Source organism: Mastomys coucha, unplaced genomic scaffold (assembly GCF_008632895.1).
Source record: "Mastomys coucha isolate ucsf_1 unplaced genomic scaffold, UCSF_Mcou_1 pScaffold11, whole genome shotgun sequence".
Taxonomy (NCBI): Eukaryota; Metazoa; Chordata; class Mammalia; order Rodentia; family Muridae; genus Mastomys; species Mastomys coucha.
The window spans coordinates 14,014,697-14,039,369 of record NW_022196893.1 but is presented as its reverse complement, the minus strand read 5'-3'; the positions used below and the strand labels follow the sequence as shown (position 1 = coordinate 14,039,369).

The window sequence follows — 24,673 nt, the reverse complement described above, 5'->3', positions numbered from 1 at the left end:
TTTTTTTTTTTTTTTTTTTAAATTATGAATACATATGTGTAGCTGTGTGGGTATAGTACCCTCAGAATCCAGAAGAGGACGTGAGATTCGCTGGAGCTGGAGTTACAGCAGTTGTAAAGCTGCTGGTGGTGGGGTACTAGGAATTGAACTTGGCTCCTCATGAAGAACAGTAATTGCTCTTAACTGTGAAGTGTCTTCAACACAACACCACTCATTATCTGTTACTATGTAGCCTTGGCTTGGCCCAGAAAGTTCTATACAGATCAGGCTGGCCTCGAACTCACAGAAACCTGCCTGCCTCTGCCTCCCGAGTGCAGGAATTGAAAAGAAATGCACCACCACGGCCAATCGGGCTCCTTGTTTGAGTTTTAAGATGAGCAAAGTCTGTTATCCCAGCATTTGGGAGGCGAAAGCCAGAGGGTTGTCACAAGTTAGAGGCCACTGTGGTTTACAAGAAAGCCATGGGCTAAAATGAGAAGCAGTCTGACAAAGCCAAACCAAAAATCAAGCCTGGGAGTGATGAGCGCTAATGGGAATGGCCCGGGAAGAGGCGAGAGGGGCAGAATCAGCAATGGCTGGCAGCTGGAGGCTCGGAATCTCCTGGAAAATGCGAAAGGGTGGGCATAGCCAAGCGCTGGGTAGTTGTCAGAAGCCGGGTGGAGGGCTGAGGATTTTCCACAGATCAGCTTATTCAAAGTCTGTTTATCCAGGCTGTTCTCAGGGCTGGGAAAGGGTGTTCCCATTTTCTCAGCGTCCTGGACACAGGTTTGTATGGTGAGAGAGATGAAGGGGGACAGCAGCGAGGGCGTGTTGGCATCTAGCCCGAGAGGAGAGCTGGCCGGGGAAACTGCCACTACGGAACAAATATGCCGTGGGCCCGGCCCTTCCTTGGGTCACAGCAGGCCAGAGCAAGGAGTGAAGAGTACTTGGAAGAGATGCAGGCAGTGGCGTCAGGCTGACTCAAGTTAAGACTGGATTGTGACCCCTTCTCAACTGCTGAACATTCACGTAATTAACCAAACCGCTTCCAGCCTGGCTTTTTTTTTTTTTTTTTCCATCTGTTAAATGGAAAAGATGGAGTCATGGGTAGGGGATTCATTCCAGTCTTGGAGGCGTGACTTGGGAGGCTGAGGCAGGAGGATTACTAGGAGTTCTGGGGCAGAATGGGTTGGAGAGAGAACCGGATGGTTTAGAATAGGATAGTGACCCGCGAGGCTTCGGTGGACGGGAGGCTGCTCACACCTGTTACTGGCTATTGATGATTCAGGTCGCCCCCCCCGCACCCCCCCCTCCGACAGGACTGTCTGCAGGCCGAGAGGGACCCGCGGGGTAGAACGGCCTGACCCCGCCCAGGGCTGGAGGGGTGGCGCTCGTGTCCGCTGGGCTCAAGCCACCGCCCTCCAGGGCCGCAGTAGTCGCCCGCCGCCACGGGAGCCGGAGGTACTTGGGTCTCAGGGACAGGGCAGCGGTCGGGGGGGGGGAGGTCGAGGGATCTCGTTGGGATCCGGGGTGCCCCTGTTCCAGGCTAGAAAGGGAGGTGAGCTGCAAGACACCAGGGACCCGGGTCCCCGCCTGGCCACCTGTTCCACAGGCGACAACTGTGCGGGCACCAGTTCCTCGCCACGGTCCCTTAGCCGCAGTCCGCACCCGAGCTGCGCCCCGAAGTTGAGTGCAAGCGGGCGCGACCTAGTCTGGGGCCGGCCAGGATCCCATAATTCCCTCTCGCAGCCCGGGCGGCCCTCGGAGGGCGAGGTCCACGGTGGAGGGGGGCGACTGGGAATCCGAAGTCCAGATCCTAACGCGCTGCTTGGCGACGTTGGGCATGCAGGAGACCTGGGAGGTCTCGGCGGGGCGCGTCCAGGAGAGGAATGGAATGCTGCGTGCGCCCTGCAGGGAGGGCTTCGGGCCCGGAGTCGGCGCTGGGCTTTCTGGATGCTCCGGCTTCGGACCCGCACGGGGAAGGGTCTTCAGCTGGAGAGGGTAGCCTGGGAAAAGCCGGGGGGCAAGGGAAGCCAGCATGGAGCCTCCGGACCCAGTGCTCAGTCCCGGATCAGCACGCTCCCGCTTCTCCCTTTCTTCAGATTGAGGTGGGACTGGAAGCCGGATGGGGTTGGAAGAGGCTGCGCTGGGAGATTTATTCTATCCAGCCCTCTTACTGTTAGGGCGAGCCCCCTTGCCTCAGTGTCTTCGCGTGTCATCTGGTGCTAGAAGTTCTCATCTCCTGGGCAGAGTCCACTGAGCCTCTTGCCTGCAGGAGATTAAAAGGCTCCTTTCCATCTCTGTCACGTCCCCAGCAATCCAGCTGCTGCAACCCTACCCGGTTCCGAAGTGACACCCTCTGGCTCCTTCCCCCCCACATCCCGCCCTGACCTTTCTCCTTTCTCCTCCCCCAAAATGGGGACTCTAATAAAGCAGAGCTGCCCGCCACCCAACTGCACCCGCACTTTCCGCAGCAGAAATCCCCTAAGTAAAAGTAGTTCTCAAACCAAAGACCAAAAAAAAAAAAAAAAAAAAAAAAAAACCTGCACTGGAACTGGGAGGCGGAGAGAACCCTGGCCTCCCGTGTTTGTTTTGTTTTGAAAACGCTTCTTGAATGCCTCAAGGGCTGGTCCCTGCCTGGACAGCTCAGTATGAGGGGGAGACCTATTTAAAAATTCTGTAGTTTGCTTTGTTTCTGTGAACCAATTACGGCTCTGCAGCTGTCTAGGTTGACTAGGATTCCTCCCAGAGAAAGGTTGTTCACTCGTGGGAGGAGAGATGAATGTCCCAGGGTGTGGGCAGGGTTGGTTGAATCTCTAGAGGCCACTGTGATCTTCCATACCATACCATAAGCCTGGTCTTAGGGGTGGAGGGGGAAGGCCCAGTCCAGATCTTTAATGCCTCCAAGTAACAGCTTTAGGTACTGAGCCGCCTCAATGGCCCTGGGTTTTGTTGTATAATGCGTTTGGTTCTTTTTGATACTGTTACCCTTTGTTTTGAGACAGGGTCTCACTGTGTAGCTCTGGCTGTCCTGGAATACTTGTATAGACCAGGCTGGTCTCCAAATCAGAGATCTGCCTGCCTCTGCCCCCAGAGTGCTGGAATTAAAAGGCCCGTGTCACCATGCCCACCTAGATACTGTTACATCATTATAAATGCATACAGTTTATGAACGGTTAGATTTTCCTGAAAAAGAATTAGCTGTTCCGATGTGGGATGGTTTCGCCAGCTGGCTGTGCTGAAGCCCCTAGCCTGGGCACACTTCCTCAGACTGTGGGTGTGTATCTCTAGTCTCCCTAGAATGGAAACCACCGAGTCAAACATCGAGCAGCTAAGAGTTTGTGTGCTTGCTCACCAGGTGCGTGAGCTCTGCAGTGAGGGGTTTGCCTGTTGGCTGCTCTTTGGCAAAGTGTCTCCTTCATTGTAGTTCACATGTATATGTTTGAGGAGCTGGGCTTTTGTCCTTGTTGGTGTTTGGTTTGGTTTTGAATTTATTTTACTATGAATGAGCATTTTTGACAGTTGGTATGTGCACCCTACCCATGCCTTGTGTCCTTGGAGGTCAAAAAGGGTGTCTGATCTGGAACTGCATTAGAGAGTCACTACATGGTTGCTGGGAATCGAACCTGGATCCTCCCAAGTGTTCTTAACTGCTGAGCCAGTCCCAGGAGCTGAGTTTTTATTAGTTTAAGTTGTTGTTGTTGTTTTGTTACTGTTTTGTGGTTTCGTTTTTTTGTTTGCTTGTTTGTTTGTTTGTTTGGTTGGTTTAAGACATAGTCTCGTGTAGCCCAAAGTGGTTTCTAACATGCCATATAGCTTTAAGCTAGACTTAAACTTCCAACTTAAACCCCCAATTCTGCCTCCAGAATGCTGGGTCTACGCAGACCTTCATGGCCATTTTATGGGATGCTGGGGATCAAACCCAGGGAGGGCTTCCTTCATATTAGCAGTCTAGAAACTGGGTTCCACCCCCAGCCTCGAGGAGCACGTTTTTTCATTTTAATTTTGCTTTATCTCCACTGTGTGAGCAGAGAGAGAGTTGGCTGGATTTAGAAGCTGATTGGGAACAGCTAGAAAAGGGTTCTGCAGGAGGCTCAGGTGTAAGAAGGGGGCTGGCTGGCTGCTCAGTAGACTGAGTAGGCCTCTGGGGAAACTAAGGAACTGGGAAGAATGAATCTACTCCGGAGGGAGGGAGGGGCAAGAACTGGGAGAAGGGGGTTTAGAGAACACTCTTTGAACTGGCTTTGAGTGCCTTTGGGGAAATAGGGGCACCTCAAGGGAGGGCAAGGCTTTTCTGCCCTCAGATGAAAGATCTTGGACTGGCTGTTTGAGTCTCCTGGAGTACTCGCCCATGTGAGGTACCAGGTGTTGACACCCCCGACACACACACACACACACACACACACACACACACAGAGAGAGATAGAGACTCCGCAGGTGGTTGTTTCTCTTCTGAGATTTCTGTCTGGTAAATCTCAAGAAGTGGAGCCCAAGGGTTCCTGTAAGGGTGTGCTCCTTTCTCTTTCCCTGGGGACCTTCATTTCCATCTGGGTGGAGCCATGTCAGCAGAGCTGGGAGACTGGGCTTTGCTTCCTCTCCAGGGTCTGAATACTCTCCCCGAAGCTCTCCCCTGGGTCCCCGTTCTCCCACAAGCTCCCTCTGTCTACCAATGCAACCTCTGAGGCCACACCTCCCCGTGTAAACTGGCGAACTGGAAACTTGGGGAACAAAGAGTGCTTAGCAAGCTGGAGATGGGAAAGAAGATAAAGGGCGGCTTCCAAAGCAGGTGTGGTGGCTCCCACCTACAGGCAGAAGGAGCGAGAGGAGCTTAAAGCCAGTGTGGAGGTGGGGAGTGGGGGCGGGGGCGGGAGGGATTGGGATTGGGGAAGAGGCGGGGAGGGGAGAGAGGGCTGGACAGAGATGGGGGCTGCTCAGGAACACTTATCCTCCTTCTGAAAGGTCCCTGGTGGCAGCCCACAAAGGGCCAGACTCCTCTTACTCCTTTTGAGACAAAACTCAGGATCCAGCCTTTTTTTTTTTTTAAGATTTACTTATTTATTTTATGTTTATGAGTATACACTGTAGCTGTACAGATAGTTGTAAGCCTTCATCTGGTTGTTGGGAATTGACTTTAGGACCTCTGCTCGCCCCGGCACAAAATATACAGTAGCTGTCTTCTGACAGTACCAGAAGAAGTCAGATCTCTTTATGGGTGGTTGTGAATGTGGTTGCTGGGATTTGAACTCAGGATCTTCGGAAGAGCAGTCAGTGCTCTTACCCGATGAGCCATCTCACCAGTCCAGGATCCAGCCTTTCTTCATCACTGTAATACTGAACCCCTGCTCCAGGGCAGTTCTTGGAGGTTGACCCCTTTCAAGTGGTAAGTGATGCTTGAATCCCACCCAGCATTTCCATTTCCCAACTGTGCCTTGGCCTCACTTTTTTTTTTTTTTTTTTTTTTTGGATTGTCGAGACAAGGTTTCTCTGTGTAGCCGGTGGCTTCAACTCTTCTTAAGATTATAAAATGACCCGGGTGGTGGTGGCATATGCCTTTAATCCCAGCACTTGGGAGGCAGAGGCAGGCGAATTTCTGAGTTTGAGGCCAGCCTCAAACTCAGCCTGGTCTACAGAGTGAGTTCCAGGACAGCCAGAGCTACACAGAGAAACCCTGTCTTGGAAAAAAAAAAAACAAAACCAACAAAACAAAACAAAGAAAGTTACAAACTGAGGGGCTAGAGAGATGGCTCTGCAGTTAAGAGCAGTGACTATTCTTCCAGAGGTCCTGAGTTCAATTCCCAGCAACCACATGGTGGGTCACAACCATCTGTAATAGGATCCGATGTCTTTTGCTATGTCTGAAGACAGCGACAGTGTACTCACATAAATAATAAATACATCTTTAAGAAAAAAACTTATTAAAAAAGGATTACAAATTGAACTGAGTGTAGTAGTTTGCACCCTTAATGCCAGCGCTTGAGAGGCAGAGGCAAGTGGATCGCTGAGTTTGAGGCCAGCCTGGTCTACAGAGCTAGTTCTAGAACAGCCAGGGCTACACAGACAGACCCTGCCCCCCCAACCAAAAAAAAAATTGGATTGAGGAACAGTACTTGTAGGGTATGTTCAGGGGACAGTTTGCTACCAGAGTACAAGCTGGCTGAGCAATTAGCATTTGAAATTCATCAAATACTCTCTGTACGCCAGACCCTAGTTATTTTGAAATGTGTATTGTCAGGACACCTAACGTGGACATCACAATCAAGTCCTAGCTAACTGAGCTGGTGTCTGAAGCCATCAGAGGCTCCTCCCTCTCCCTAATATCTCGTGACCTCTCTTCTGCCCACTTCTTTTGAGGGGGATAAAAGACTTCTCACCTGCACAAAGTAAAATGATACCAGTGGGGAGTACAGCCTCGTACCCCCTGAGGGGTATAGGCTGGTGGTGCACAGCGGGGGGGGGGGGACTGGGGGGGGTTGTAAGCCGGCAGGTGGGAGAATAGGCTGTAAAGCAGTATTTACCTGCCTTTGACCCAGGAGCTAGCCATATGAGAGTAATTAGAGATTTTCTAAAAGATGTTAAGTATGGGGATCTAAGTGGGATCCATTTGGCCATGGCGTTTCTGAAAGTCCAAAGGTGGAAAACACTTCTGGTATCCAAGTGGGAAGTAGGAGTGAGGCAGACAGGAAGCGGTGATGCTCAGGAGATGGGGGCTGGATACATTAACATGGGGGCTTCACTCCCCAGACTCATCCTTAGCTACCCATGAGGCATTGCTCTAGAATCCCACAACACTAAAGCAGCTATCATGAGCTAGCACAGGGTTTGCACGTGACCTGCACACATCTTTCATCTACTTTTAAGTTGACATTTTTGCTGCTGACTTGAACCCGAAGCCTTGTGCATTGTCAGGTTCAAAGAAACCCAGACCAAAGCTTGCTCTGCACCCTTGGCTCCTCCCTGCTCTTCTGGATCAGCCTCTATCTTCAACCTCCAACCCAGGGACCAGCTTCTCCTTCCTATGTCAACCTGACATTCCAACCATGAATTCTCTTGGTTCTGCTTTTCTCTTGGTCCTCAGCTTTTCACTTGGTCCACTGGTCCTCTTCGTCCTCCCCCTGTTTCTCATCCTCCTCCTCCCTCTCCCTCATCTCAGGGCCCCATTCAGTCTGGACTCTGGCCAGATACCTCTAACTGTATTCTTATATCTACAATAAAAACCTCCTCAACCATACCTAGCCACTGGAATGCCCTTGTTTGCATTCACATATGCTACAGGTGTACTCTGCCACTGAGGTAACCCACCCTTCCATGTACTTAGATTTTAAAAATTATTGTTGCGTGTGTGCAAATATGGTATCTGTGTACGCACAGGCGTGGGCATGCACGTACATGTGTGTGAAAATCAGAGGATGATGTCAGAGTTGATTCTTCCACCATGGCTTCAAGGTTGCTTTCATGGCTTTAAGAGCAAGTACTTGTTTTTTTGTTTTTTTTTTTTTTAAAAGATTTATTTATTTTATGTGTATGAGTACACTGTAGCTGTACAGATGGCTTTGAGCCATCATGTGGTTGCTGGGAATTGAATTCAGGATCTCTGCTCACTCCAGCCCAAAGATCTATTTATTATTATATCTAAGTATGCTGTAGCTGTCTTCAGACACACTAGAAGAGGGCATCAGATCCCATTACAGATGGTTGTGAGCCACCATGTGGTTACTGGGATTTGAACTCAGGACCTTTGGATGAGCAGTCTGTGTTCTTAACTGCTGAGCCATCTCTCCAGCCTGTGCGTAATTATTAAAGGGTCATTTTGTGTGTGTTCAAATTGTCCCTTGCCCATTTTGGGGGTTGGGGGTGGGCAGGCCCAGCAGAACTTCTTAGGGAGGTAGCAGTTTGGCTTGGAGGTCATCCTGACATATATACGCATGGCTTTCTGTTTACCTCTGCTCTGAAACGTCCTAAAGATGGGGGGGGGGGATGAGGTTGGGGGGCTCGCTAGAGAAGAGGGAGCAGCACTTAAGAGTGTCCTTTCTTTGTTCTTTGTTTGTTTGTTTTTGTTTTTTGTTGTTCAAGGCAGAGTTTCTCCACTTAGCCCGCTATCCTAGAATTCTCTGTAGACCCTGCTAGCCTGCAACTCAGAGATCCCCTTGCCTCTGCCTCCTGAGTACTGGAATTAAGGGTACGCCCCTACCACTTGCTGGCCTTTCCTCTGAAGTGTTAAGCTGTCCAGCACCCTCCCCCCACCCCCATCCCATTCCTTCTTCCATCCTTTGTGACAAAGTCTACTGGAACTCAATGTGCAGCCTGGCCTTGAATTCCTGATTTTTTTTTTTTACTGCCTCCACCTCCCCAGTGTTAGGGTTAACAGGCATATGCCTCCATGCTACAAGACAGGGTTGGTCAGATGGGCTCAGTGGGTAACGGTACTTGCCCTGAGCCCGATGATCTGAGTTCAATCTTCAGGACCCACATGGCGGACAGAGAGAACTGACTCCCACTGGTTGTCCTTTGACCCCCAGGAGTATACCATGGCACAGCTACCCCACCACCACGACTAATAAGTGAATGAATAAGGTAACTTTAACATTCTTTTCCTCTTAAAGATATGTGAGTTCAAACATAAAATTGAGGCTAGACTGTTTCAGAGAGAGAACAAGCTAAGTGAGTTCATCCCACTTACTCATTAGACAGATGTCTCTAGTCTTCTCTGTCATGTGATGGGGTGAGGAAAATTCTCTAACCATCCTAAAGGGACTTTGCTCCTTCATAGCTAGAGGCTTCAAAGATGGCTCCGTGTTTAAAAGCACTGGCTGTTCTTGCAGAAGACTTGGGCCCACTTCCTAACACCAGCAAACCTCTCAAACACCCATAACTACAATTCCAGGGGCTCTGATGCCCTCTCAGGCAAAAGGCATGCACATGATGTAAAGACATACATGCAGACAAACCCCTCAGACACATAAAATAAAAATAAACCTAAAAAGCATATCAAAACTGCCGTCTTGCTGAGCCTGGTGGTATACACTTTCTGAGTTCCTGGTCAGCCAGAATAGTGAGATCCCAACTCAAAATAACAAAAATCGAACAAAACTGGCCTGAGCCAGCAAGATGCTAGTGGATGGGAGTATCTGGCATGTAAGCCTCACTGATAGTCTGAGCTCAGGTTCTCAACCCATCACAGTCATCCTTTGACCACCACATATGGGTGTTTTGCCTGAAGTGTGTATGCAAACTCATGTGCATGCCTGTTCCTGAGGAGGTCAGAAGAGAGCATTTGATCTCCTGGAACTAGATTTACAGATGGTTGTGAGCCACCATATTGATGCTGGGAGTTGAACCTGGGTCTTCTGCAAGAATAAGTAGACTTCACCAAACTGAGTCACCTCTCTAGCTCGTCTCTTGGGTTTGGTTTTGTATAAGGTCTTGCTCTGTAGCCCAGGCTGGCCTTGAATTCAGGATACCCAGGTCTCCATCTCCAAAGCCCCAGGATCACAGGTATTCATAGGCAATCCTGGCTGGCTTATATGTGGATATAATGACAAGAGCTCTAGACCCCTCTGAGTAGCATGGTTTCTCTTCTGTGAACACAGAGAGATGCCTTTTGACTCCCCTTCCTTGTAGCTCTGCCCCATTTTAGCTGATACCATGAGCAGTTCTAGCAAGACTTCTAGAGGTTCTGGCATCCTCCAGTGCAGTCGAGGCCCACAGCACAGTTTTGCTTCTTCCACTGTGGGTTCTGGGAATCGATCTCAGGTCATCACAGTGCAAAGCAATTGCCTTTATCTGCTGAGCCATCTTCTTAGCCCTGTAGCTATAGTTTTTAGGGCAAAAGCCAGGGCTCTGGTCATAGCAATCCCATCAGATTCAGCAAGGCCACCTGGTGGTCAAGATGTGGCCTGGCTGATCTTTCACCCAATGTGGTCAGAAATTCTAGCTGTGTACTGGCTGGTTTTGTGTGTCAACTTGACACAGGCTGCAGTTATCACAGAGAAGGGAGCTTCAGTTGGGGAAGCGCCTCCATGAGATCCAGCTGTGGGGCATTTTCTCAATTAGTGATCAAGGGGGTAGGGCCCCTTGTGGGTGGTGCTATCCCTGGGCTGGAAGTCTTGGGTTCTATAAGAGAGCAGGCTGAGCAAGCCAGGAGAAGCAAGCCAGTAAGGAACATCTCTCCAAGGCCTCTGCATCAGCTCCTGCTGCCTGACCTGCTTGAGTTCCAGTCCTGACTTTCTCTGGTGAGCAACAGCAATGTGGAAGTGTAAGCTGAATAAACCCTTTTCTCCCCAACTTGCTTCTTGATCATGATGTTTGTGCAGGAATAGAAACCCTGACTAAGACAAGCTGTCATTGCTCAAGTAGATCAGTGGGGATCTCCTTGCTAATCCCCTCTGTCCCAGGGTACAGTGGGATGTACTCTATTCATAGATGGTTATCTTCTTCATCTAGGTGTTAGTCTCTAGGAGGGTGTGTGTGCGCGCGCGCGTGCGCGTGTGTGTACAGCATCTCAGTCCTTCCTGCTTCGGCCTCCCATGTGATGTGTCGGGACTTCAGACATGTGTCCCTGTGACCCTGGCCACTTCACTTCTTTGCTTTGTTTTTGAAACAAAGCTTCTCTGTGTAGCCCTGGAACTGTTCTTATAGACCAGGCTGGCCTCCAACACAGATTCACCGGGCTCTCCAGTCACTTCATTTTAATTCTGAGCAACTTCCTACCTAGTCTCTGGACAGTTTTCTGTGAAGATGTTGACTTAAGTCTCTGGTTTTGTATTTACTGTGCCTGGTCACAAGGGTGGGAGCTGCCCCTGCTGGCCTGATCTGATCTGTGTGAGGAATAAGGGAAAGGGAGTGAATCCCATGCCAGGAAACCCTTTCTAGCCAAAAACAGTGAGGCCAAAGGTTTGAAAGGAGTAGTTCATAGGACTGAACCTAGAGTCCATTTGCACGTTTCAAGCTGTCTGTCCTACAGGCAGTGTCTTGTCTTCTAAATACTGCTTGAGTTAGTGTGTGAGCCATTTTTTTTTCTTATGTGTAGAATGTTCAGCAGACAACAGTCATGCAACTTGCGAAGGAAACATAAAAAACACAACCTCAGGAATCAGAGAGAGAGAGAGAGAGACAGACAGACAGACAGACAGAGAGACCTAAAAGGAAACTAGTACTTGTTACAGTGTTTTTTGTTTGTTTGTTTGTTTGTTTGTTTTCATGAGTTTGACTGCAGATGCAGCAGTAGACAAAACTGTCCAGTCATACCTTGTGTGCTCAGTGTCTTAGGATGATATTTTTGATGGACAGCATTGTGTCAGGACCATCCAGTGTTCTCAATTTTATTTTTGTTTAAAGTTTTATTTCTTTGTGTGTGTGTGTGTGGTATGTATAGGGGTGTCTGTGGTAATTGTGATCTGCCCTACATGGGTGCTGGAAACTGAACTCGCATCCTCTGGAACTAACTGCTGCAATCACCCTTAACCCTTAGAGGGTTGGAGTCAATCCTCTGGTGCCCATTGATGTTATTTTTAGAAATATATGTGATTTTGTGTGTGTGTGTGTGTGGTTTAACTTGTCTGGGTTGAGACATGTATAGATTCAGGCATTGCTGAAACTCAGGGGTTTCCATAGAAGAACACCAAAGAACAAGGACTCAGCTGGACATGGCCTTTTGGCTGGACATGGACTTTTGCCTGTATTGTCCCAGGTTGGGGGAGGGGAGAGCCTCAGAGCAGCTAAGTAAAAAGGGAAGAAGGAGAGAGCCAGATGTGAGCTGGCTTCTTCCTGATTTCACTGAATGCCAATAAGAGCCAGCAAGAACGCGACCCTGCACAGCTTCCCCGCCATGTGGGACACCAAATAAACCCATAAGCTGCTTTTTATTAAGAGGTTTTGGGGAACAGTGACTTTTTAAAAAGATAACTAATACAGTGACTGATGTCTGTTTTTAAAATTATTATAGAGAGGTATGACTTAGAGTGGACAGTGTGTGGTTGTGTTTAGTTTGCTTTGCCTAAGAGTAATAGCCATGAGCGGGGACTGCAGCTCAGTTCATTGCTCATCTCGCATGCAAGAAGCCCAGGGTTCCATCTGTGTCACTGAATAAACCAGGTGGGAGTACATGACTGCAGTCCCACTGTTTTAAGTGTGGAAGGATTAGAGGTTCAAAAGCATCCTCAGATATAAGAACTCAAGGACCAAAAATAATTGAAAATAATGACAAAACCAATTCCCACATGTCGTCCTCTACACACACACACACACACACACACACACACACACACAGAGTATGGCTTACATGTGACATATGCACATGCCCACACATGGTAGAAACAGAGGACACTCCTAGATAAACCATAAGCATATGAAAGGCTAGTTTTCCAGAATTCTGCCCAGGCCATCAAGATCTCTCAGACTTAGCATTTTCCATAGTTCCATACCTTACCGTAGAAGTGTCCATGTCCCAACACTCTTGTTTCTGTGTGGCTTACATTATAAAATTAAAGAATTCATGCCCCCCTGTTACACAAGCATATGCCCAGATACTTCAACAGAGCCCACATCTGCTTGAAAGAAACCCAAAGACAGGTGGCAGACCATCTCGTAGAACTCCAGACTTGCTCAAAAGAGCCTCCAAGCTCACAAGGAAAGTGGAGGGCAAGGGCTGCTGGGTACTCGATAGGAGAATGCTCACTCAGTTCAGGACCCATGGAATTCAAACACTCTTATCTGCTGCTATGGCCAGGCTGAGAGAGCCATAGGAAGAGAAAATCCTGCAATGAAGAGACCCCAGCAGTTTTGTGGGCCATGTAATCTCTCTCTCTCTCTCTTCTCTCTGGGGTCAACTTTCTTTGAAGTCTAGAGTGACTTTTTTCCCTGGTATATTTTTGGGCTCCCAATCCCAGTGGTGAATGACAAAGGTGAAACATCTCACGGTGGCCACACTGGGAAAGATCAAGACAAGAGATCCAGCCAGCGACAGACACCACCAAGTCCACCTCTGAGGTACAACATGTGCTTTAGTTTGAAATGGAGGGAGGGTCGGGCAGCCCTTGTCAATATGTGGTCTGGACGGTGTTGCAATTCTGGTTCTGTAAAATGATGGGAAAAGAGCTCCTATCTCCCTTGTTGCTGGAGGGTATCCAGTCTGGCTCCTGCGGGGGTGCTCTCTTCTGACATTAGAATGGGGGTGGGGGGTGCGTTTTGTTCTACCTGATTTTATTCCAAGTTGATTCTCGAAAAGATTAGAGAGTAACTTCTGTCTTTGTGCCTTCAACCAGAGTAAAAGAAATGATGAGCACCACCTGGGACAGAAATGTCAGGCTTTGGAATTAAAACCAAAATGATCCCAAGCAAGGAGCCTATGCTTTGGGCAAAATCGGTTCCCTAGCCTTACGGTAATATTGGTGCAACACTGAGAACCCTGGGTTCATTCTGGGGAGCTAGGGTCCAGGAACTTTATGACTGCCAGATCTGGCCCAAGCCAGAGGCTTTTGGGTTCATGTCTTGGGAATTTGAAAAATAAAAATTGAAGGACCACAGAGGGTGAGTTTTAAGAGGGAGGGAGGGAGGGAGGGAGCCATTTCCTTGGAGTGGAGCTCAGCTTGTGTCATCTAAGCAGCCACATGACAAAAAGGTCACAGAGAGAGGCTTTCAGAGAGAGAGAGAGAGAGTAAGAAGCCCAGAGTGCCTGAAAAGCATACTGAAGCTCTGACTTGCACTGGGAAAGGACTCAATAGACCTTCATGGTGGGTGGGGAGGAATATGCTTAGGACCAGGAATTCTGGGAAGGAGAAGTACATTATCTCAATAAAGGGGTACTTATTCCTTCATCTTTTTAGTGAGGTTTGGGGTAGTTGGACTACTTTGGTTTAGGGGTGGTCCTGCCTTCCTGAGAAGTGATCCTTTATGTTTTGGGTAGCTTGGAATGCTTACCTCCAGGCCAGAGAAATAGCTTCCCCTAATGGACTAGCTTTCCTTGATGGACTTCCCACACAGAGACCTACCCAAAGCTACTAGTATTTATTCCTGTTTCAAAGACAAACTTAGGAGGGGTTTCAACAGCTTGAAGAATTCTAGAGGCTGTAGGGAAGTCATGTCCTCCTGCAGTAGATGGCACAGGGCCAAAGCACATCTGAGTCAGGCCTTACTGCCGGTACTGATTGGCACACTGGTGCTTAGCTGGAGCTTAGGTTCCAATTAATTGGAACCACTTTATTTCTTGGTGGCCCAAGATAATAAGGGTACACCTTTTGAACAAGGCTTACTAGATAAGTGTCAATAAAACTAGAGCCCAGTGACCCTTCATGTCGGTTATTTTTGCACTTTATAACCACTGAGCCCTCGTGGTTTGGTTCTTAATATTTTTACCCTTGCAGGGGAATCTGGTGCAGCCCCTGTAAGGGGTCCACTTCCCGATTTCTTTCTGGCTCTCTTGCCAAGTGTTGGGGTTGAGGGGTGGGGGGCTGTGGTGTGGTTGGTTGGTTGGTTGGTTTGGTTTTCTGCTTTGCTAGGGGTTTGAATCTTGGGTTTCACTCATTCTCGGCAAGTGCTCTCCCAAAAGCCCCTACCCCACCCCACCCCCATTCCCTACTGATGTTGTTTGAGATAGGGTCTTCTTATGTAAACCTGGCTGACCTGAAACTCACAGATAACCACCTGTCTGCAACCCAGGCTTTGATATTTTGTAACAGATAAATGTTAACTATGGGCATAACTCCCCAGGCTGGAGGTTAGCTTGGAGGTAGCATGAGGTATGTGCCAATAGAGAGCCAGAGGCAAGGGAAGGTATAAAGTGGCTCCTTCCATAGGTTCCCAGGGAGCTCTAACTGTAAGCTTTGATCTATCAACCAGCAATCCTTCAGAATTTAGCCTGAGCTGAAGGATTGGGACCTAACAACTACGTTGCAGTATCTTCATATTTCGTTTCTTTTCTTCTTTCTTAATTTATTTTACATTTACCTATTTATCGTGGGGGTTGGGCTCACTGTGGATGTCAGAGGACAGTTTTCAGGAACCTTTTTCTCCTTCCACCATGTGGGTTTTAGGGCCTGAGTTCAAGACATAAGCATCTTTACCTGAGCCGTCTCTTCTGACTCTCAATCAGTCCTTTATTATTATTTTTTAAGTCTGAGGACAATTTTATTAGAGTTTAGAAGACAAACATCCCAGGACAGGCAAGATGTAAATCTTAGCAGCCGCACAGAGTACCAGAAAGAACATAAGTTCTGGCCAGGACCTGAGGTTACAGAGAAGGAGAGAGAAAGAGAGAGGGAGAGGGAGGGAGGGAGAGAGAGAGACAGGAAATAGTTTTGTCCTTCTGAGTTAGGACAGAGAGAAGCAAAAGGACCCAATCAACCCTCACTGACTATGGCTAATAGGGCTGACCGGGATGTTCTTCCTGTCTACCAAAGCAGTGGTGTTTCCCCTTAGCCTTTAATTCCCAGGGGCAGGAGACATGGCTCAGTGGTTAAGAACACTGACTGCTCTTCCAGAGGTCCTGAGTTCAATTCTCAGCAACCACATGGTGACTTGCAACCATCCATAATGAGATCTGATGCCCTCTTCTGGTGTGTCTGAAGATAGTGACAGTATGCTCACATATATAAATTAAATAAATAATTAAAAAAAAAACCTTTAAATCCCTCATTTACAAAATAGTAGTATATCGCTAGGCCAGCAATTAACAGGTTTAGTTTGGGGTTTGTGGGGTTTTGGTGCTGATGGGTTTTTTGTTTGTTGTTGAGAAAGGATCTTGCCTTGGCCAGACTGAATCTCTGTGTAGACAAGGCTAGCTTTGAACTCACAGAGGACCTGCTTTTCTCTGCCTCCAAATTAAAGGTGTATACCATCACAAGGAGCCTGAATTTGAGAGAGAGGGTTAAGCTCTAGGTCTTAAAGGCCTTCTCCTCTTCCTCCTTCTCTTCCTCCTCTTCCTCTTCTTCTTCTTCCTCCTGTGTATGGTGGACACAACTGGGATGCCAGCACTCCTGACGTAGTTCATACAGAATATTCTATGTTCTGCTCTGGATACTCCATCACAGCTGCTTGACCTTTCTGCTGGTCCTGGGTAAGCTGCTTCCATAGTCCGGACCTTCTTGTTTGAGTAACTCCTTCATGGCTAAAGAGAACATTCTAGTCTAGATACTCTCTGACGTCCTGAATTTTGGTTGATACAGCTTGGCAGTACACAGCTGTTGGAGCCTGTGTGAGACCGTGGGGTTCAGTCAAGCTTGAGGATTTTTAACTCTCAACCAAATCTTGATTCTTCTTGATCATTTTTTTTTAATAACCCGTGGCGTCTTCTTTTCTCCATTTCTCCTCATTTTCTCTCCGCAGACCCGAAGCCTGGGAACCAATGCCCCACACATCTCTCTTCTGTCCATTCATGTGGGCATCTTAATTCAGCCAGTAGTTTTGAATTAAGGAGAAAGGTAACGTTACATCATTTGCTTTAGGTGAGGATTTCCTCATCCCTGAGGGCAACCAGCCCTTTTGGGGCATTAGTTAGCATCACCACACACAGATAGCAACAGACCAAACCTCGAAAGGACCTCTGAGACATAAGGAAATTCCAAGTTCCCAACCTTTTTGCAGTGCCATTCGTCTGGCTGATCCTTGGCTAGAGCAACTAAGGCAATCTATGAAATGGCATCTCATCAGTCACTAAGGACAATTGTTGGCGGTCACCTGTGTTTGTATATTAGGAGTAGGTGTGTATGAGCAAAGCTTCAGCAGCCATTGCCAGGATATGAAGGCACTTTCTCAAGCTGCAGTGTGAAGGAAAACGCCACACAGACTTAGTTCAAAAACAAGGGTAACTCAATCGCCAGGCGGAACAACTAAACTGCTAATCTGGTAAGCCTTATTAAATCTAAATCCTCAGTGGTGGATCCTTTCCTTGAAACTAGTAGCTACTACATCTTGTCCTCATGCTACACCCCCCCCCAAGGTGCTGAATGGGGTTCTTTTTTTTTTTTTAATTTATTTTATTTATTTTATGTGTATGAGTACACTGTAGCTATACAGATGGCCGTGAGCCATCATGTGTGTGGCTGCTGGGAATTGGACTCAGGACCTCTGCCAGCCCCGCTCATTCTGGTGTAATTCACTGTAGCTGTCTTCAGACTCACCAGAAAAGGGCATCCGATCTCATTATGGGTGGTTGTAAGCCACCATGTGGTTGCTGGGGTCCGAACTCAGGACCTTCAGAAGAGCAGTCAGTGCTCTTACCCGCTGAGCCATCTCACCAGCCCCCTTTATTTTTTATTTTTATTTATTTTTATCAGGCATGCATCACTATGCATAGCCCTTTTCTGGCTTTATTTTTATTTATTTTATGTGTATGAATGAGTACACTGTAGTTGTACAGATGGTCATGAGCTATCATGTGTGTGCCTGCTGGTAATTGAACTCAGGACCTCCCTGGCTCGCTCTGGCATAATTCACAGTAGCTGTCTTCAGAGGCACCAGATCTTATTATGGGTGTTTGATCTTATTATGGGTGGTTGTGAGCCACCATGTGGTTGCTGGGATCCAAACTCAGGACCTTCATTTGGAAGAGCAGTCAGTGCTCTTACCCACTGAGCCATCTTGCCAGCCCCTGAATGGGTTCTTAATGGTAAAAGGAATTGAACCTGTAATCTAACCAAGGCTATGTGACAGCCTGCAGGTAGAGGTGTGTCCGGGTTTCAAGATCAGAGAAGGAGAAGTCCTGTTGGTAAAGAAGCCTGCCATTTCGCACCAACCTCAGAAGGTTATCCAGACAATGGTAGACTTTGACTTTAATTAGCAGGACAATACCTTAACCATGAGGCAGTCCAGTCATTCCCTTGAATACCCTTGAGTCTGCTTAGGCCACATCTCCTACCTCCTCCCATCTCCCTCTTAGAAGTGAAGCTTGGGACAATCATCGAAGTTTTCTGAGATCTTGCCCCTGGGTCCCTTTGCATACGTCCTCTTTCCCTGCTTCAGTGCTGCGGATGCCGATCACAGGTGCTTCGGGCCGTGCTTCCGTGTATGTGAGAGTTTGGGTTTTCTCTGAATCCTCCGTTCTCTAAAGCTATAACTTGTTTATTTTTCTGTGCTGTGGTTGATTCCATAGGAGAGGAGTCACAACTAAGCTATCCTTAGTTATTCCCGTTGGGACAGAGCCTCCTCTCCTCTCTACGGCCATTGTGTGAGACCGATGAAATGGACCCTCCATGATTAGGGGGAAGGCTTTTATTGTGGATAAATGAGAGAGAACACCCAGAGGCATCTGGTATAGTTCAGAGCAGAGAGAGGGGGAAGAAAAAAAAGCTGACTGGACATGGCCAGGGCTATCTGGGAGAAAAAGTATGGATAATGGAGAGTAGCAAGAATATTGAGGAACGAAGAACCTTGCCATTGAGGAAAAACCTTGCCATTGGATAGCGGATGAAGGGGTGCCTGGAAAAGTGGGAGCCTAGCATCATACAGGAGGAATGGAGAAGGTTAGAAGGGCCAGGATGCTAGCTTTGAAATGTTTAACAAGGGTCTTGTGTCTTGAAGCTCAGCTTTGTCACTATTGCAACCAAAGATGATTGCCTCTGTCTCCCAACTGCTAGAAGTACAGGCATGTGCTACCATGCCTGTCTTGCGTGGTGCTGAGGACGGATGCAGTCCCGAAATGTATGCATGCTAGGCCAGCACTCTACCAAGTGAACTGCTTTTACAGCCCAGCCCCTGTGTGGGACTTCTATCCTTTCTTCAGGCATGTAGCATCCCTGATCGCCCAGGAAGCAAAGTGGAATGGGAGCCCTCTTTCCTTCGCCCTGGGTGAGCCCCTGCCCTCCTGTAGCTTTCCTGAAGCCTAGGGGGCTAATGAAACAGACTCTAATGCATGGGGAGGGGACCCAAGGCTAGGGAGGTGACGTGTCTTGTGGCATGTGTCCTGTACACAGCCCTCCTGGGAAGGGGTACTGAAGTGGCCTGTTGGGCTCCAGGATACCTTAGTCTTTGTCTAAGCCGGGGGAGAAGGCAATGGGCAAAGGACCTGACTTGACTGCACTGGAAGCAAATGAAATGCCATAGAGCTGGAATTGTGTTCTAACCATTCTCACTCATTCTTGAGGACTGGGAGATAGTATTAAGAGAGAGAGCCAGTCCTGGTCAAAAGCATACTGCTGGACTTGGAGATCCCTAACCTTAGAGACTGCCCCTGTAGCTCTCCTTTCCCAGCCATCCTCCCTGTCACAGACGCCTGACAAAAACACACCTGTCCCTGCTGTCTGTGAGACCTGTCTTTCAGGCAGGGCCCTAGATACACATCAGTTCTCCAAGCCAGTAAGGCTTAGAGCCTCCACCCCACCTGGGGCTTTGTCTTGCCCCTCCTAGGGTCACATGTCATAAGCCACCAGGACTCACCCCATCCAAGCCCGAGTTTCTCTGGTGGCCTGAAAACCCCAGCCAACTTGCCATGTTCACTAATGGAGCCACCACCACCAATCCTCTTTGCAAGAACTTCCTGGGACTCCCACTGTACAGCCCCTGCTCAGCTCCTCAGGCTCCATGTCCTTGCTTCTCCTAGGTGTGTCCCCACAAGACCCTGCTTGGTTGTTGAATAGAGTCTTCTGTGGTTTTCTCCCACCTTATGAGAGGACCCTGGATAGGGCTGCAAATCCTGTCTGCAGAGGCCTAGGGAGGGAACTGGTGGGGTACCGCACATAGGAAGCCTGGGTGGGGACCTTGCCTGAGAGTGACCATCTCTCCTCTTCTTGTGCCTGTATCCCCATCAGGAACGCCTGACTCTCCATTGGCTCATTCTGTGGCACTCAGCCCAGAGGCAGGATCTATGGGGTTCAGTGTGGGCTGCATCTGACCATCCCTGTGACACTATCTTGGCTCACGGTCAGCCAGGGAAACAGATGGAGGTACATCCATTAAGATTGTTGTACTCGAGTTGGAAAACAGTGCTGGACCCGGTGCCAAGCTCTGTCTCTGCCAGCCTGTATTTCTGCCCAGTCTCCTTGCCTGCAGTGAATCATGGACAGTCGTGATAACAGGGAGCGGCGTAGGACTTAGACCAGCAGCCTGACCAGTTAACACACCACCTGAAAATAGCTCCCTGCCCTATGGGGGGAGGGGGTGGTAACAAGGACATACCAAGTTCTTCTGACAGGGGCTAGGACTTGGGGTGCAGCTGCAAGGCCCACCCGGTGGGGGAATGGGACCATGCTCTGAGTCTAAAGTCACATGGGTATTAAGCTGTGGCCAACTTGGCTGGGTACATAACTTCTATTCCTGGATCTTCAGCTCCATATTTGATACCAAATATGGCCTGAGTCTAGCACCTCCAGTTGTGGACAAGGCACACCTTACCCCACCTCAGGCCTGGTCTCCACCCTATAGCATGGTCTCAAATACTCAGCGGGTATGCTCTGCTGATGGTTGTCCATACATCCACCTGTAGTCCTACTGGGTTCCCAGCACCTGGGGGACAGAGGAGGAGGATCTCTTGAGTTCCAGGACAGCCTGTCTTTCTCAAAAAATAAATCAAAATGCTTATGACCAAAATAGCCTCACTCCCCAAGGGAGGAAGGCAGAGCCGGTGACTTCCTGGGTCTGTCTCAGCTCTGCCGCACATGACTCTGGCTGGGCTCCCAAGCAGCTCACAGATCTTGGTTCCAGCTTGGTCCCTGGTGTTTGTTCTTGGTCATTTAGCAGCTACTCCTCTGCTCAGCCACTGACCTGCTGCCTCCCAGACTTCCTCAACACCTTGGTTCATTCGCTGACTCTCCTACCTGCCCATTTGTTGACAACATCTATGGAGATGGACAGGATTCCAGATGCTAAGCAAATACAAACAACAAATAAGTTTTTTTCTTTCCTTAATGAGCTTCTCGTCCCAGCAGGAAGGGAGGTTGGGAGCAGGATCCTGAGTTCGAGGCTAGCCTGAGCCGCTGGCTCAGAGACAACAAAAAGCATAAGGCTGTGATATAGCTGAGGTGGTGGAGGGTTGGCCTTGCTCACATGAAGCAGTGTGGAAGGAAGAGCCAGGGTCGTCTTTGGGCTATGTAGTAAACCGGAAACTAGGAAGCTAGTCTGTTCTACATGGGCTGCTCAACAAAACAGCACATCTACCCTTGGTGGATGTCTTAGGGTATTATTGTGGCCATGGCGACTTTTTTTTAAAAAATGAATTAGTGATCTGTCGGCATGGATACCTGCATGCTAAAAGAGGGCATCGGATCCCTTTATTGATGGTTGTGAGCCACCATGTGGTTGCTGGGAATTGAACTCTGAACCTTTGGAAGAGCAGCAGGCTTAACTTAACCACTGGGCCACGTCTCCAGCTCAACCATGGTAAGGAACTCTTACAAAGGAAAGCATTTCATTGGGGTCTGGCTTAGAGTTTCTGAGGTTTAAGTTCATTATCATCATGGTGGGAAGCATGGTGGCACACAGACAGACATGGTGCTGGAGAAGGAGCAGAGACTTTTACATCTTGATCTGCAGGCAAGAGGGAGAGAAAGACACTAGGTGTGGCCTAAACATCTGAGCCCTCCCACCTCCCCCACCCCCATCACAGACTCCAACAAGTCCACACTCCTGATATAGCCACTCCCTCTCGGCCTAGGGGAGCCATCGTCATTCAAATTGCCACACTGGGCTATTTCTAAATAAATTACCTATACAGTAAGGACAGTATTTTGAGAGAAGTGCTAGGGAGAATAAACAAAAGTGGAAGGCAGGGAAGCTCTAGGTGAGTTATGAGTGGAGAATGAGCCATCCAAGCAGAGAGGGTGGCAGGTCCTGAGGCATTGTATGAGTTCTGAGACACTGGAAAGACAGATGGCTTAGATAGATAAGGAGCCAGGGAGAGAGCAGTGTGAAAGAAGACACAAGTATAAGGCATATATAGAGCGAGAGGGACCCGAGTCTCTTAAGGTCTGTGCAAGTCCATTTGAACTTGCTACAATAGCCTAGGTGTGCCGCGCTGATCACCCTGGCCAGCAGGGAAGAAAGACTAGCACACCAGTTCCTTCCGGCAACAGTTTACTCAGGAGGTTGTAGTTACATCATAGTGAAAGGTGTGCCCCCAAATGGTCCGTGAGTGCTGCTTAAATACCCTTCGTAGGACTGCCCATGAGCCCATACCACGTTTTGCGCCATCATTGGCTACAGCCTCATGACGAAAGATCAGGCCACTGGCAGGTGCAACCCTCTTGCCAAATAAGGACTTGTTTACTCCTTAGCAGAAGAATGGCAGGCGCCATCTTTAAGGCGCAGCAGCGCTCCACACCTAGGCTAGCCTTGAGCCTCTTGTCTCAATCTTTGTAGTGATGAAAACATTGTTTGGTTGGTTTGGTTTGATTTTCAAGACACAGTTTCTCTATGTAGCTCTAGATGTCCTGGAACTTCCTCTGTTTGAAACTAGGTTAACTTGGACCCCAGATCCACCTGCCTTGCCTCTTACGTGCTGAGCTCGAAGGCATTCAGTCACATTTTTAAAAGATTTATTTATTATTTATGAGTATACTATGGCTGTCTTAGGCACACCAGAAGAGGGCACTGAATCCCATTACAGATGGTTGTGAGCCACCATGTGGTTGCTGGGAATTGAACTCAGGACCTGTGGAAGAGCAGCCAGTGCTCTTAACCACTGAGCTATCTCTCCATCCCCCCCCCCCAGATTAAAACATTTTTATGTATATGTATTTATCTCTGTGTGTATGCATACATGTGTTTATAAACAGCCAGAAAGGAAGAGGGGTATTGTGTCTCTTAGAGGTAGAGTTAAAGGCATTTGTGAACCACTAGTTGTGGGATCTGAACTTGCCTGATGCAGCCTTAGGTTCTCTTGTCCACTGAGCCATCTCTCCAGCCTCAAAGTTTGTTTTTGGTTGGTTACTTTGTTTGTTTGTTTGTTATGAGACAGGGTTTCTCTGTATACTCCTGGCTGTCCTGGAACTCACTCTGTAGACCAGGCTGGCCTCAAACTCAGAGATCTGTCTGCCTCTGCCTCCCAAGTGTTGAAATTAAAGGCATGTGCCACCACACCTACAATTTGTTTTTAAATATCCTCTGGCTATGTTGCCCAAGCTGGTCCCACCAACTTGTGTGTGAACCCAGATGCCCCCCAATCACTGTGCGCAGCTCTTGGGTTTATTTCATTTTGTCCTTGGCTTTGAGATAAGATTTCACTACATAGCCCTGGCTGGCCTGGAACTTAGAGTGATCCTCCTGCCTCTGTCTCCCCAAGGCTGAGATTCAGCCTTTGACTCAATTGCTTAGTATGAGCTGATCTGGGACAAGTATATGAACTGCCTGCCTTGGAGCTTCCCACAGTCCCTTCCAGCCCACCGTGCCAACGAGTTGTGGGCTCCTGGTGACCAATGCCTCCTCCATTTGACTACTCTTCCTTTCTCTTCCCAGTGCCCAGTCCAAGTGCCACTTCATCCAGGGAGTTTTAGTCAATTGGATCATCCCTCTGTTTCCAGACAGTGCTCCCACAGGGCTGAGCATAGGCAAATGTGCTCAGTTTGGCAACGGGGCCGGACTCTGAAAGCCAAAGCTGGTGGCTTGCCCTTCTGGATGGGAGGATGTAGTTGCTGACGGCCTCTAGCTGTCTCAGGATTTTTTGCTTGCCTTCCATCTTTTGCAGGTGGACTTGGCAGGCCTGAGCATGAGAGGACAAGCCTTAGATTCCTGTCGGCACAGAAGACCAGCTCCTAACTCAGTGCATGTGTCCAGGATGCCTGCAGGCTGCTAAGACCCCCCCCACTTGTCATGGACTGCCCACGCTGGTCAGTAGCTCTTTATCCTGGAGAGAGTAAGGTAGCTCAAACTCCATCCCTGTGGGATGATAGTTCCAAGTGTCCTGGGAGGGACTCAGTTCTCAGCTCCTGGTAGCACCTACCTACCTGGCTGGGACCTCTTTCCACTCAAAATAATACACAGTTGGCCGGGTAGTGGTAGTACATGTTTTTTTTTATCTCAGGAGGCAGAAGCAGGTGGATCTCTGTGAGTTCCAGGCTAGCCTGATCTCTGGTTTACAGAGTTCCAGTGCATCACATTCAGGGCTACCCAGGGAAACCCTGTCTCCAAAAACAAAACCAAACAAAAAACAGGAAGACACAAACAAACAGACAGACAAAAAGCCCACAAACCAGATACAACTGTCCTCTGGAGTGGCCAAGGGCCTGAGGGATGTGACTGCAGCCCAGAACCCGTATGGTGTTAATGTTCTGGTTCTAGGGCAGAGTTCATCCAGTGAACCAAGACACACCCTTAGCTACTGTCTTCCAGGGCCAGCTATCTCCACAGACAGCCCACCCTGCCCACACCTCCCATACTCATCCTGCCACTTTCTGCCTGGGGACAGCATGGGTACTATAGACTGTCCATTTCCTTATCCTTAAGGGAGAGGTGGGGAGAGGCAAGGATTAACCCTGGACCAGCTGCCTGTAAGGGCTTAACAGGTTTGTATGTGTGAAGTGCTATATTAGTTAGGTGGTCAATATTTTTATTGGAAGAGCAAATGTAGCTGGGCGGTGGTGGTGCACGCCTTTAGTCCCAGCACTTGGGAGGCAGAGGCACATAGATTTCCAAATTTGAGGCTAGCCTGGTCTACAGAGCGAGTTCCAGGACAGCCAGGGCTCCAGAGAGAAACCCTGTCTCGAAAAAACAAAAAAATAAGTCGGGCAGTGGTGGCACATGCCTTTGATCCCAGCACTTGGGGGGCAGAGGCAGG

At 48.7% G+C, this 24,673-nt stretch overlaps 1 protein-coding gene across 10 annotated transcripts in view; it reads left to right on the top strand.

The window, feature by feature from the left end:
* Positions 1-971: 971 nt before the first annotated feature.
* A4galt (alpha 1,4-galactosyltransferase (P blood group)) overlaps positions 972-24,673 on the top strand; it is a 26,510-nt gene continuing 2,808 nt past the window's right edge. Inside the window, exons 1-5 of one of the 10 annotated variants that reach the window (XM_031350786.1) lie at positions 974-1,008; positions 1,299-1,440; positions 12,864-12,963; positions 19,716-19,850; positions 23,585-23,726. The gene's annotated coding sequence lies outside the window, so the exon portion shown is untranslated. Of the gene's footprint in view, positions 1,009-1,298; positions 1,441-8,253; positions 8,551-12,788; positions 12,964-16,639; positions 16,816-18,691; positions 18,757-19,715; positions 19,851-23,584; positions 23,727-24,673 lie in introns of those variants that run through there. The other 9 variants (XM_031350815.1, XM_031350777.1, XM_031350830.1 and 6 more) reach the window with 9 other exon arrangements.